Source organism: Myxine glutinosa, chromosome 4, assembly GCF_964187855.1.
Source record: "Myxine glutinosa chromosome 4, kmMyxGlut1.1, whole genome shotgun sequence".
In the NCBI taxonomy this organism is placed as follows: Eukaryota; Metazoa; Chordata; class Myxini; order Myxiniformes; family Myxinidae; genus Myxine; species Myxine glutinosa.
Window position 1 is genome coordinate 88,989,801 of NC_136264.1, and position 15,000 is coordinate 89,004,800.

At 46.0% G+C, this 15,000-nt stretch overlaps 1 protein-coding gene across 4 annotated transcripts in view; it reads right to left on the bottom strand.

Annotated features, from left to right (window-relative positions):
* The window catches only part of LOC137424968 (uncharacterized), a 70,039-nt gene that overhangs the window by 20,627 nt on the left and 34,412 nt on the right, over window positions 1–15,000 (bottom strand). For 3 of the 4 annotated variants that reach the window (XM_068112898.2, XM_068112900.2, XM_068112901.2), the window contains one exon: window positions 6,264–6,363. The exons of the other annotated variant lie outside the window; for it this stretch is intronic. The gene's annotated coding sequence lies outside the window, so the exon portion shown is untranslated. The remainder of the gene's footprint in view (window positions 1–6,263; window positions 6,364–15,000) is intronic. 4 annotated transcript variants of the gene reach the window in all.

The following is a 15,000-nucleotide window of genomic DNA, read 5'->3' on the forward strand; positions in this document are numbered from 1 at the left end:
CTACTCTTCATTGCTTTTATCGCTTCCTCAACGTCCTTCTCAGTTATCTTCTCTGCCGGTCCTAAAACTGGGTTACTCTCTATGTTGCCATCCCATTCATTCTCTGTATTCAACAGCATTTCCATATATCTTTTCCATCTTCCTTTAATTCCATCTGGGTCCACAACGATTTGTCCCACTTCATCCTTCAAGCAACTCACCCCCATCACATCACACCTCTCTTTCGCTATCTGCTTTGCAATCCTGAATACCGCTCTCTGACCCTCTTCCAAATCCAAGCTTTCTCCGAACATTTTCCTACATGCCTCCTGCGCCTTTGCTACCTCTTTCTTTGCAGCCTTCTTGGTTGCCTTATAACTTTCATGCTCTGCTTTTTCTGCTCCCGTACCCTTCGCCTTCTGCCACTCCTTGAACTTCTTCCTCTTCTCGTCAATCCTCTTTCCAACTTCCTCATCCCACCACCATGTTTTAAAGTGCCTCGGTGGTCTTTTTGTCCATCCACATACCTCACCAACGGCTCCCAACAGACTATCTTTCATTGACATCCAACCACGTTCAAGCTCAACCACATCATCCTCTACCCTACTCAGCCTCTCTTTTAATGCCTCCCTTACTGTCACCTCTGTCAACCTCCACACCTTCATTCTCGGTTGGTACTTCACCCGCCGAGCTCTCCTCACACCTTTCACCCTTATGTCGCAGACAACCAAGTGGTGCTGTGAAACAGCCTCCTCCCCCGGGATCACCTTTGTGTCCCGGAGGTGCCCCCTATCTCGCCTACGCACTATCAGGTAGTCAAGGGTTGTCGTCGACCCACCTGACGTGTATGTAACATTGTAACAAGCTTATTATCCACTTTCTGGAACTGAGTATTACAAATCAACAAATCAGCTCCATCAGCAAACTCCAAAATCCTTTCACCTTCTCCATTTCTCACACCATATCCGTAACCCCCATGAACTCCCTCAAAACCGTCCATACTCCTTCCCACATGTCCATTTAGGTCTCCTCCTACCACAACAACTTCCTTATCTTTCACGTTTTCCATCAGCTTCTCTATCGCACACCAGAACTTGTCCTTCTCTTCATCGCTCCGACCAACCTGCGGAGCATATCCCGAGATGACGTTCACCAAGAGCTTTCTAATCATCATTTTCACCATCATCAACCTATCACTCACACTAGTCACACTCACCACACTGTCTACAAACTCCTTAGAAAACAGGACACCAACACCATTTACGCCCTCCGGGCACCCTTGCCACACAAACTTGTATTTCTGTCCCTGCCTACCCTTCACCATTCTCACACCACTTCCCTTCCATCTCATCTCTTGCACACAACATATGTCCACTCTTCTTCTGACCAATACTTCCACCTCTTCTCCTGATCTCCCTGTCATTGTCCCTACATTCCATGTCCCAAACCTCAGAAACCGATCTCCACTTCGGGCTGTACCCTGCCCATATGTAGTTGTAATTGTCATGGTTCTCTTTTTGAGGCAATGTTTTTATGGCCGGATGCCCTTCCTGACGCCAACCCTCTTAGTCGCCTCTTACGACACGTGGCGATACGGTGTACCTATTCTAACCAGGGTACACACCGGGACAATTGGAAATTGGGTCGCCACTTCATTTAAATCCAAGATGGCCGCCTTGCGTCTTCCACTTTGTCAACTCGCATCACTTCACCGACGGGGAACCTAGGCGTAAGGCTTGTTCCCCCTCCATTCCCTCCCTTACCTCAATTGGCTACACAGCCGACACCGTATGTGATAAAGCCGAATGCCTCAACTCTGTGTTTGCCTCAAAATCCTGTGTACCAAACCCATCTCTCTCTGTACCCACCTTACCCAGTCAAACCCAGCTGCTCCTGGAATCGGTGTCCTTCCCTCCCAGCAAGGTGGAGAAGTGGCTGTCAAACCTCAACTCTCGATTCTGCAACTGGACCAGACAGCATCAGTCCACGAGTCTAAAAATCCTGCTCTGCTGCTCTTACACACCCTCACTCTGTTCTCTTCGACCTCTCTTTTGATCAAGGACATCTACCATCTGCTTCAAAATTAGCCAACATTACCACTTTACACAAAAAATGTGCAAAAACAGATCCTTGAAACGACAGACCAATCAGCCTGCTCCCAATCATAAATAAATAAGGCCATTGAATCAATCATCGCTTCTGATATTAAATCCTTCTTCTCCAATGGCTTGATCTCAGATCATCAATTTGGATTCAGACAAGGCGACTCTACTCTGAAAATGCTGCCTTTGCTGTCTCAACAATGGATGGAGGTCCTCAATGCCAAACAGGAAATCAGAGCCGTCTCCCTTGACATATCTCGTGCCTTCGATACAGCCTGGCACCCCGCCATGCTCACCAAACTCTCCTCTTATGGTATCCATGGAAATCTCCACGCATGGCTCACGTAGTTCTTCTCCTGTAGTAGTCATGTGCAACAGAATTCTCTCACCTCATCATGTGCATTGCTCCAAATGCAATGGAATTCTCTCATTTCCTCATCCTGTTGAGGCTGGAGTTCCTCAAAGCAGTGTTCTGAGCCATGTGCTTTTTATAATATTCATCAATGATCTCTCCAACTCTCTGGAAAGTCCACTTTATCATTTTGATGATGACTCTACCCTCTGCCGCTCCATCTCTCAGCCCTCAGATCGGCAAGGAGTAGCCTCTTCCCTCTCTGCAAAGTTGGATAAAATCACAAGCTGGTGAATCACAAACAAGTGAAACATGTCATTAAACCCTGACAAATCTCACACTCTCACTGTCTTTACGGAAGACCGTCTGGAAAACCCTCCCATCCAGTTTCTCAACAATCCCCTCGAAGAAGTTCTGTCACGCAAGCTTTTGGGTCTCACTATCTGCCCTGACCTTTCCTTGGAAACCCACGTTTCCAAGCTGGCCTCCAAAATCAGTCGCCGGCTGGGCCTCCTCAGTCATGCAAAGTCCTTCCTTGGCACTACTGAGCTACTCACCACTTACAAACCTTTTATCTACAGCTTGATGGAGTACTGCTCTCCCCTCTGGGCTGGTGCTCCTGCCTCACACCCAGCTCGGCTTCACGCGGTTGAAACCAAAGCATTCAGAATCATTGGAATCTCCTGCGATGAAGGTGATTCTGAGGGCCTTTCACTCTCACCGCAGGCAAGTTGGTGGTCTTTCTATCTTCTACCGGCTCCTCTCCGGCCTTGCACCCCTTGCTCTGTCTGTGCTGTCCCCAAAATATTCCTGCAGGAGGACACACAAGATCTGCCAACAACCCTCTTCTGGTGAAACTGCCAAGATCAAGACTATCTATTCACCTTCACTTTTTCATTCCTCTTTTCTCCACCTCTGGAACAAACTCCCACACTCCCATCAATCCCACTCCTCCCTCCAGGTCTTTAAAACAGCTGTTCACCACCATCTCCTATCTTCCCCCATCCAAAACCTTGATCTTTTTCTACCCCCGTTAAAACACCCCAAATCCGCCACTTTAAATCCCCAACTTCTTTCCTGAAATTCCTAGAAGTGTTCATTTGCTTTGCGACTTTGGAGGCCAGCTTACGACTGGCTTTGGAGGCCAGCTTGGAAATGTGGTTTTCCCAGGAAATATCATGGCAGATAGTGAGACCCAAAAGCTTGAGTGACAGAACTTATTGGAGAGGATTGTTCAGAAAGTAGATGGGAGGGTTGCCCAGTCGGTCCTTTCGGAGAGACATTGTGAGAGTGTGAGATTTGTCAGGATTGAAAGACATGTTCCACTTGTGTGACCAGTCTGTGATTTTGTCCTGGTCTGCGGAGAGTGAGGAGGCTGCAGACTGCCGATCTGAGGGATGAGGTATGGAGTGACAGAGAGTGGAGTCATCAGCAAAGAGATAGAGAGGATTTTCCAGAGAGTCAGTAAGATCATTGATTAAGACCAGAAAAAGCACAGGGCCCAGAACACTGCCTTGGGGAACTCCAGCCTGAACAGGAAGGGGAGATGAGAGAAATCCAATCAGGGCCACACGTTGACTACGACCAGAGAGGAAGTCCGCAAGCCATGTGTGGAGATTTCCATGGATAACATAGGAGGAGAGTTTGGTGAGTAGAGCGGGGTACCAGACCGTATCAAAGGCACGTGATATGTCAAGGGAGACAGCTCCGATTTTCTGTTTGGCATTGAGGACCTCCATCCATTGCTGAGACAGCAAAAGCAGCATGTCCAGAGTAGAATGACCTGGTCTGAATCCAAATTGATGATCCGAGATCAAGCCATTGGAGAAGAGGAAGGATTTGATGCCAGAAGCGATGATTGATTCCATGAACTTGCTGATTATTTGGAGCAGGCTGATTGGTCTGTAGTTGCAAGGATCTGTTTTTGCACATTTTTTGTGGAAAGCGGTAATGTTGGCTGATTTCCAAGCAGATGGCAGATGACCTTGAGCAAAAGAGAGGGTGAAGAGAACAGAGAGAGGGTGAGATAGAGCGGCAGAGCAGGATTTTAGGACCCGTGGGCTGGTGCCGTCTGGTCCAGTTGCAGATTCAGAGTCGATGTTTGACAAAAACTTCTCCACCTTGTCAGGAGAGAAGGACACAGAGTCCAGGAGCAGCTGGGTTCGACTGGGTAAGGTGGATACGGAGAGAGATGGGTTCGGGACACAAGATTTTGAGGCAAACACAGAGTTGAGGCATTCGGCTTTTTCACGTGCGGTGTCAGCTGTATAGCCGTTTGAGGTAAGGAAGGGGAACAAACACCAGAAACAGATTTGACCAGACGCCACCAGGATTTGGAGGAGGGAGACAGGTTTGAGAGGTCAGTCTTGGGAGGAGAGAGATATTGTTTCCTGTCTCTCCTGAGGGTAGACACACACTTGTTCCGAGCTTTGTGAAAGGAACACAGATTGCCTTCAGTTGGATTAGCCTTCCATGAGGTGATGGCAAGTTGTTTAATGGCAACTGCCTCACCACAAGCTTCAGTGTACCATGGACGGGAGGAAGGGTATGACAATGACAACTGAAGACGAGATGGGATAAATCTGTGCATGAGAGAGAGCACTTTTACTTTGGAAGAATTCCCAGGAAGAGTTGATGTCAGAGGCAGTCGAGATGGGAGACCAGTCCAGATGATTGATGGCTGCTTGAAGACAGTGCCAGTCAGCTTGAGTGAAATACCAAACTCGTCGCTGCTGAGGAGGCTCTCTGAGAATGGCCAGAGAAATGTCCACTTTAACAAGCAAATTATCAGAAGAACCGATTGGAGCAGAAGAGCAGCAGACATTTGCAGGGAAGTATGTCATAACCAAGTCCAAAAGAGAAGATACTCCATTGACTGAGATCCGGGTCGGGAAATTGAGAGATTGTGTCAGTCCCAATGAGTCGCAGAAGTCCTTTGCTGAGATGCCATGGCTGTTGAGAGAGGAACCCACACCCATCCAGCTGGCATGATGACAGTTGAAGTGGCCACATATGAGGAAGTGAGAGTTGGGATGAGTATATAGAAGTTGGTCCATGTTGTCAGACAGCGAAATGTAAATGGAGTCATCACTGTTTGGAAGACGGTACAGAACACATATGAACAAAAGGTGGGAGCGGAGAGGAAGCCGTAGCCAGAGGTACTCCTGGGGGTGGGGTGGAGAGAGGGCAGTGCAAGGAGAGTGAGGAAGAGAATTTTTGATAAAGATAGCAACCCCACCACCAGGACGAGAATAATTTAAATTGACCCAAATACCCAGTTTTCATTAATGTGCTCTCTTCAGAGTTCCCTCGAATGCATGCAAAGTTTCGGGCCGCTCGGTGTTATGGTTTTGGAGTTATGGAGGAGACACACTGACACACACACACACACACACACACACACACACACACACACACACACACACACACTTTCTTTTTTGTTATTATCGATTAAATGGCACAAGTGAAGGATTACATGAAGCAATAACTATTATGCAATGAACAAATATAAATGAATCAGTAAATAAACACAGTTGCAACCTTTGCTGTCCTCAAACAAACCAAATGTCACAGATTTCTTGACGGTTCTTATCTTAGTTCATAATTCAGTTCATTCACTCGACAAGAATACAGTGCAGGGAATACTGTACAGTATAAACAATACCGAGAGGTCAATTTCAAACCCGGAGGAAAGCTGCGCAGAAGTCAGGAAGTAGAGTTATCCGAGCTCTATTGCGCAACTGCTGCTTCCCTCAAAGCCCTCGTTGCTTTGGGGAAATAAATGTGCACAGCTTGAGCATACTCAGTTCTGCACTCTCAGTGACTCTTACTGTAAATCTCAGGTGCGCTCTCCTCCAGCGTTGTTGTCCTCTCTCGGCTTTCAAGTCTCTCTGTAGCAGCTATAACAGCCAACCCGCCTCTCTGTGTCAGCTGCAACAGTCGTATACAGAAAGCATGGGTCAAAAGTAATGGCACTCAAGAGGGCAAACACAAAAAACTATTGACTGATCCTATAAAATGACACCGTTCTTGTTGTTTAATTAAGCAGCTTGTTTCACACTCATTTATAAAGGCTGTTAATTTACAATAACAACAAGAAAGAGCAATCAGAGATTGCAGACCCTCGCCAGGATGTGTTTTCAGTGGTTTTAAGACGTTTGTGTTTAAACAAATATGGCGGCCGAACCACTGAGACCGATGACGTCATTATTATTTTTCTCTCCACCAATTTATGCCGACATGACGCTCAAGAAATTTCATCTTGATTGGATGAAGTTTTGTACTTGTCGAATTATGACGTCATAATGGAGGCACATATGACATCATGATTAACATATTTTATTCCACATGGAGAGTTCTTTAAAATGAGCCATGTCTCAATTTTTTATATTCAGCACTGAGATAAAGAGGTGCAGTTTTTCTGGTTTTCCAAGATGGCGGCCGAACCACGTGACCTATGACGTCATAATTATCATTTAAAAATTCTGCAGGTGGAGGTGCACCTACGGTGAAAATTTCATGTCAATCGGACCAAAGGTTGCAGAGAAAATCATATTTATTCTGTGCGGACAAACAAACAAACGGACTCAAATGCAATACCCTCTCCTCTGGCGAGGGTAATAATATAACCCATAATATGACTGTTATCATTGATAATTTTACCCTAAACTATGAATATCACTGGAATAACGCAAACCTTTGCAAAGTAGTGTACTAGTTAGTGCACACGCACACACACACACACACACACACACACACACACACACACACACACACACACACACACACACACATATATATATATATATATATATATATATATATATATATATATATATATATATATATATATATATCTCTATATATACACACCGGTATAGTGCATTCAGAAAGTATTCAGACCCCTTCACTTTTTTCACATTTTGTTATGTTGCAGCCTTATGCTGAAATCGTTTAAATTCATTTTTTCCCTCCTCAATCTACACTCAATACCCCATAATAAAAAAGAGAAAACAGGATTTTAGAAAGTTTTGCAAATTTATTAAAAAGAAAAAACTGAAATATCACATCGACATAAGTATTCATACCCTTTGCTATGACACTTGAAATTTAGCTCAGGTGCATCCCATTTCTCTTGATCATCTTTGAGATGTTTCTGCACCTTGATTGGAGTCCACCTGTGGTAAATTCAATTGTTTGAACATGATTTGGAAAGGCACACACCTGTCTTTAGAAGGTCTCACAGCTGACAATGCATATCAGAGCAAAAACCAAGCCATGAGGTCGAAGGAACTGCCTGCAGAGATCAGAGACAGGATTGTGTCGAGGCACAGATCTGGGGAAGCCTACAAAAAACATTCTGCTGCATTGAAGGTTTCCAGGAGCACAGAGGCCTCCATAATTCTTAAATGGAAGAAGTTTGGAACAACCAGGACTCTTCCTAGAGCTGACCGTCCGGCCAAATGAGCAATCGGGGGAGAAGGGCCTTGGTAAGAGAGGTGACCAAGAACCCGATGGTCACTCTGGCTGAGCTCCAGAGATCCTGTGTGGAGATGGGAGAAACTTCCAGAAGGACAACCATCACTGCAACACCCGACCGATCTGGGCTTTATGGCAGAGTGGCCAAACGGAAGCCTCTCCTCGGTGAAAGACACATGAAAGCCCGCTTGGAGTTTGCAAAAAAGCACCTAAAGGACCCTCAGACTGTGAGAAACAAGATTCTGTGGTCTGATGAAACCAAGATTGAACTGTTTGGCTTCCGATGACACTAGTCAGCATGGCGCAGAAGCTCCTCCTCATAGTGGACGGATCAAACACCACAAGTCATTAAGTCGAGATCACCGTTGTGGGTACCAGGAAGCAAGTGCCACATCAGGTATTGCTGCATGCATCCTGACCAGCAGGAAATGCCTGCCTCACATTAATCTGTCTGTGGCACACAAAAGCAGTTTTGGGAGCAGCCAGGAACAATTAAAATTATTAAAAGGCTCTTCTGGCTAAACAGTTGCATAAATAACCAGAAGACCCTATCATATAGTGATGCAATGATGGCCATATTCCTTTCAGAATGCCATGTGTCATTGACCTTCAACATTTAGGGATAGATTGTAAGTTAAGAAAAATTGGCACCATCTACAATCTATCTATAAAACTCAACATCATGAAAACCAGAGGAAAATTATTCAAGTTAAGATAAAAATGTGTTTTTATTTAATTAGGCCACAATCCAAAAATAGCAGGTCAAGGATATGAATCAAATTTCAGGTACACAATTTCAATGCAGGTCCGCTATTATGATGCAAGAACATGGTGGAAGGCCAAACGGTCTTTGAGACTCCTCATTGGCAAAATTGAGCAACGACAAAAACTTTTTTCAGACCGTCATTTTACCTTGACCTTTAACTCGGAGGGATATGATGTAAATGAAGTGTAAATGTGCCTTGCTCCAAGCTATCTAGAAAGGGCAATTTCCTTCTGTTCAAACCAAACCTTCGTCAGTGTTATGGTTGAAAAATGTTAAATTGACGATAATTAGGTCAGGACCTTAAAAAATGTGAACCCCCACATATACTTTATTCCCATTATTGAGGCAAAAATTCATTCTGAAAGTCCCAGCCGGCTTCGAGATACAGCTCAGACGTTGTCAGAAAGGGGGGCGGGGGGGGGAGGGGGGAGGGGAAATAACCAAAACAGTGATTTAGTACACTGGGGTCAAAGAAACTCCAAAGTACCAATCGTACCATTAAAGCTGGGGGCACTAATTGTAGAAACAAACCCGGGAACAGGTTAAATTTTTTCCCGTCTCCCCCTTCCACTAAAGGGAGGCTTAAATATACATGGACACAGACCATAACAAATTTACAAATGAGCAAAAACAACTGCACTTTCTGGAATGCCATAGTTAGTCCGTCCACCACACAGCAAGAGATATAGTTTTACAATCACTTATGTGTGTGTGTCTGTCTGTGTCCATGTGTCGTTGGTTGTTATCTCCATATGTGAGTTTCAGAAGGTGGGACGGAGCCCTCCCAGGTCTCCACCTTCGGTGAGTGTGTGTGTGTGTGTGTGTGTGTGTGTGTGTGTGTGTGTGTGTGTGTGTGTGTGTGTGTGTGTGTGTAACATTTCTACCATGAGCTTTTGTCATAAAATTTTCAGGAAAAATTTATGATGACAATATGGAGAAGAAAAATTAATAATTTTGTCAAAAGGTCAGCATCACCTAAAACCATCAATTTTCATCCAATTAACCTGAAATTTTAAGAAACTGCATATTGGGACACTGAATTGGTCCACCATTCAAAAGCAAGAAGCTGATATTTTTTTAAGATCAAAAGCTCAAGGTTGCATAAAATCGTCAATTTTTTTTTAAACTGTTTTTGTCATGGAAAAAGAAGAGGACATCTGAATACAAAGCGAACACGTATGGCCTTTGCATTTGCAGATGCTTTATATTTTAATTTTTGCATTCTTTTCTTTGTTTTCATGTAGTTTTCCAAGACATGTTATTACCTCCACCACTGAAGCTGGGCGGAGGTCATATATGTATATATATATGTATAATGTATATACATATATATACAGTGAAACCTTGACTTACGAGTTTAATTCGTTCTGTGACCGAGCTCGTAACTCAATTTGCTCGTTTCTCAAATTAAATTTCCCCATTAAAATGAATTGAAATGCTATTAATCCGTTCCAGCCCGCCAAAAACCACACCAATTTTTTTTGAAATATATATATATAAATATCTCGCGCTTTATATTTCACCTGTATGCAGCATACAAGTTGGCAGGATGGCCTGGACTGGAGGTACGCACACTTAACTCTAAACTGTCCAGCCTGGGTTTGAATCCCGACCCAGCTATAACCTGTCATGTCGGTGTTTCACAGGCAGGGTGATTCATCAATGTGTGTACCGCTAAACTGGGCGCCCCGTTTGCGTCCCATTAGTTGATGGATGTTAAGGATCTCACCGTGTCTTCCACAAAGAGAAGGCGAGCTATCGCCGGCACTCTGAACAAGTTGTGGCCTGGCATGCTCTTCTCCTCTGCCGTTATATACGTCCTCCTCGGCATCTTTTTCCAGAAGAGCCCTGTCTCGTCACAGTTGAAGATTTGCTGGGGGATGTATCCTTCGGCTTCTATCAGTTCGGCAAAAGTTATAATAAAATCTTCAGCTGCCTTCACATCCGAGCTTGGTGCCTCACCATGCCTGACGACGGAGTGAATGCCGGTCCTCTTCTTAAAATTATCAAACCATCCCCGACTGGCTTTGAATGACTCTTCCGATGCCTCGTCCGTTGATGTTCCCGCCGTCTGCTGCACCAAATCCCCGTAAATGTCTCGTGCCTTCTCACAGATGATGCTCTCGGTCACGGTATCTCCTGCGAGCTGCTTCTCCATCAACCACACAAACAACAACTTCTCCATCTCTTCATGGACAGAGGTCCGGAGCTTTGAAATAATCTTAACGCCCTTGGCTGGCGTTATAGCCTTTATCGACTCCTTCTGCTTCAAAATCGTACATATCGTAGAAGTACTACGATCGAACTGCCTCGCCAAGTCGACAACATGCACACCTCGCTCATGTTTTTCGACGATTACGTGTTTTATATCCAAGCTCGCTCGCTCGTAACTCAGATCTCGGCTCGCATCACAAAGCAAAAAATCGACCGAGCGACGGCTCGTATCTCGGAAAACTCGTAAGGTGGTGCACTCGTAAGTCAAGGTTTCACTGTATATATATATATATATATATATAAGTTCAAAACACACCTGGTCACAAGTGTGCCGCACTGACCGGGTCCTCAGTCGAGGTCCTCAGCATCATCCCGTTTCGGCCCTTCAACCTCGATACGGTCAGCTAAGGTGGGCCAGCAGGGGCACGTACACATCCACATGCAGCAACTGCATCTGGATGCGTACATACCCCCACCCCCAGCCAGTGCAAACAACAACAACAACAACAACAACGACAACAACAACACCACCTCCACATCCAGAATCCACAGCACCAAACAAACATGATGGAACACTCAAACACCCACCTTTATACCCTTCACCACTCACCAACAAAACACACCAGATCATTCATACACACACATACACACCCATACACACACAGACATACAGAACACCAACCAAACAACCACCTACACTTACATCATACACCACTCAACAGTCAACACACAAAAACACACACTCATGCAAAAATTAATTCATGCAAAAACACACACCCTCACCCACTCACTCATATACACAAAATAAGAAGTAATAATGGTAACAAAAACAAAACAAAACAAAAAAACACACACAACCAACCTACACCGTTCGACGTGCCTCCATAAACTTCCTCCATATCCAAAATGAGCCTTTCAAGGCAACCTGGGCCACCTTGTCACACATCCTCCTTCTTTCTGTCCCACACACTCCCAGCCTAGCAAGAAATGCAGAAAAGGAATTGCCAATATACCCTCTACACCCCACCTCAAATGGCTGACACGAAACGCGCCAACCCTTCTCCCGGCACTCTGCCTCCAGCTCACTGTACTTTCTTCTCTTCCTCTTGTGCAGCTCCTCCATGTTCTCTTCCCAAGGTACCGACAACTCCCCTAAGATGACCTGTCTTGTTGCACTTGACCAAATGACAATGTCAGGCCGCAACCTTGTCACACAGATCTCCTCTGGGAATACCAATTGTGGCTTTAGGTCTACCACCACCTGCCAATCACAAGCATCTGACAGCCCTCTTGCTTTCCACCTCCTCCTCTTTCCACCTCTTTCCACTTGGCCCTCTTTGACAAACCACACCTCTCCCCCATCAGTCTCCTTCTCCACTCTCCTCTCTCTCGATCTCAGCACCTCTTGTTGCACCATCTGCACCACCACCGCCAGCACCTGATCATGTCGCCACCTGTATCTTCCTGCTGCCAATGCTACTGAGCATGCACTCAGTGCATGCTGCACTGTTCCCACACCTCCACACAAATAACATCTCTCCCCCTGCAACAACCCCCACAATCTCAAGTTTACTGGTGACGGAAGCACATCATACGTTGCCCGCAACAGGAAATTCAACAATATTGGCTCCATCCTCCAAATATCTTGCCACTTCAATATCCTCACCCGCACACCTTCCCACTTAGTCCAAGCACCTTGCTGTGCCTGACCGACTGCTTTCACATATCTCCCCTCCTCTTCCTTTCTTCTCAACTCCCTCTCAACCATCTTACTCCTCTCTTTCACACATGCCTTTCCCCATCGCTCATGCTCCATCCACCCCAAGCCATGCTTCCCATGCTGTACCATCCCCATGACCTCCTCCTGTTGCAACCGCTCCTCCATCTCGTCCACCTCTGCTCTTGCATTCCACTTCCGACTTCCCTTCTTCTCTGGGAGAGCATTCTTTACCACTGCATCACTTGAATTCCGCAACATCATGAACTCCCGCACCCTCACCACCTTAAACTCCTCGGTTAATGATGTCAAGGGAAACTGGAGTTTTCCACCCTGACCATAAAAGGAAATGTTCGTCAAACAGCGTGGCACTCCCAACCACCTCCTCACAAACCCACTCACCACAACCTCGATCCTCTCTACATGCCCAATTGCAATATCATACATCATCAATGGCCACAATACTCGTGGCATCAACCCAAACTTCAAACACCATACCTTCAACTTACCTGGCAAACCACATCCATCAATCCTCTTCAAACCTCTCAAAAGCTTGTTTCTGACCTCCTCCACTCTTCCCACATCATTCAACTCCACTGTATACCATCTTCCCAAACTCTTCACAGGGGCCTCTACCAATGATGGAACCACCTCCCCTCCCAGCTCAAACCTGTGCATGTTATCCACCACTCCTCGTCTCACTATCACACCTCGATTTTCTTGCTTTAAATCTCATTCTTGCCCACTGCATCAACCTTTCCAGTCGTCCCAGTACCTCTACTGCTGCATCAGCGGACTGTTGGACAACTGTCAGGTCATCCATGAAAGCAAACATTGCTGGCAATCTCTGACCAGGGGCTAGCTCCACTTCTTTCCCATGTCCACTCACCGCACGTATCAACAACTCCATAACCAGCACAAACAAAATCGGGGAGATGGTACATCCCATCGGGATCCCCACTTCCAACTTCTGCCACTCTGTTATATAGGACTGTGTCGCAAACCGCATCCAAAACTGATCATAATATGCCATCAAAAAATCCCTAAATCTCCGTGGCACCCAAAATAAATCCATGGCATACCTGATCAAGGCATGCGGCACTGACCCATATGCATTCTCCAAATCCAGCCATACCACCGCCACATCCTTCCTTTGCCTCTTTGCCTCCTGTAACACTTGCCAGACCATTGCCGAGTGTTCAATGCATCCTGGTGATCCTGGTATTCCTGCCTTCTGCACAGAACCATCCACAAAACCATTCCCTCTGATGAAGCCGGAAAGCCGTGCCGTAAAGACACTCATCAATATCTTCCCATCTAAATCGAGCAATGATATTGGTCTAAACTGCTCCAGTGTCACAGCCTCCTCCTGCTTTGGAATATAAACTCCTTCCGCCCTAGTCCATTGACTGGGCACCACTCCTTGCCTCCATACCACCTTCAGAGCCTTCCACAGATACTGCCTGATGCCTACACAACTCTTAAACACCTTGTATGGCACTCCACTTGGTCCTGGAGCCGATGCCGCCCGTGCCTTCCTCAAAACTGCCTCAACCTCAGACATCTTTGGCTCTGACAAATCAAATGGAACACCTGGCTCTGTCGGTCTCACCAATCCTTTGATGTCCTCCACCACTTCGTTCCTCCTTGTGTCTGCATACATGACACGCAGGTGACCTTCCAACTCTTCCTTTAGTACCTTCAGTACACCACCTCGAGACGGCTCCAACAGATCCTTCATAAACTGAAAAGGCTTCTCAAAGAACCTCTTTCTCTTCCTCTGCCTCTCCTTTCTTCGCCTCTTCATCCTTTCCATTCTCTTCAACTTCACCAACCTCATCCTCACCTGCTTCGTCAACACTTCAAGCCCATTCCTCTCCCCTTCCACAGCCCTCTTCCATCTTCCATTCAAACTCCTCAACTCCATTCTCAACTCATGGATCTTCCTCTGCCTCCTGCTCAAACATGCCTCCTTCTCACCCTTCTCTACACACTCTTTCACTCCAAACGTGACACATGCATACTCAAACACAATCTCATTCATCTTTCTCAATCTATCTTCCACCCTTCCTTTCAACCTATGAAGCGCCCCACACATCACTCCATCCATTCTCTCCCATACTTCCCTTTCTCCCATACCTGGCCATTTCACTCTCCTCCTCACATCCTTTCCCTGCTGAAGTACAACCCCAGGACATACAACACTGTGGCTTGCTACCTGGCTGTTTCTCCCGGCCGTCTTACGTGTCCCCTTTTCAAAGGCACTGTGTTGCTGTACCTCCTCCTCACCCACCTTACGCACACACCCCATTCAGCTCTGATGGATATGCAATCCTCTCACCGACTCAAAGTCACGTCCACACCCACACTTCTCCGGAACCTGCCCTGCCTC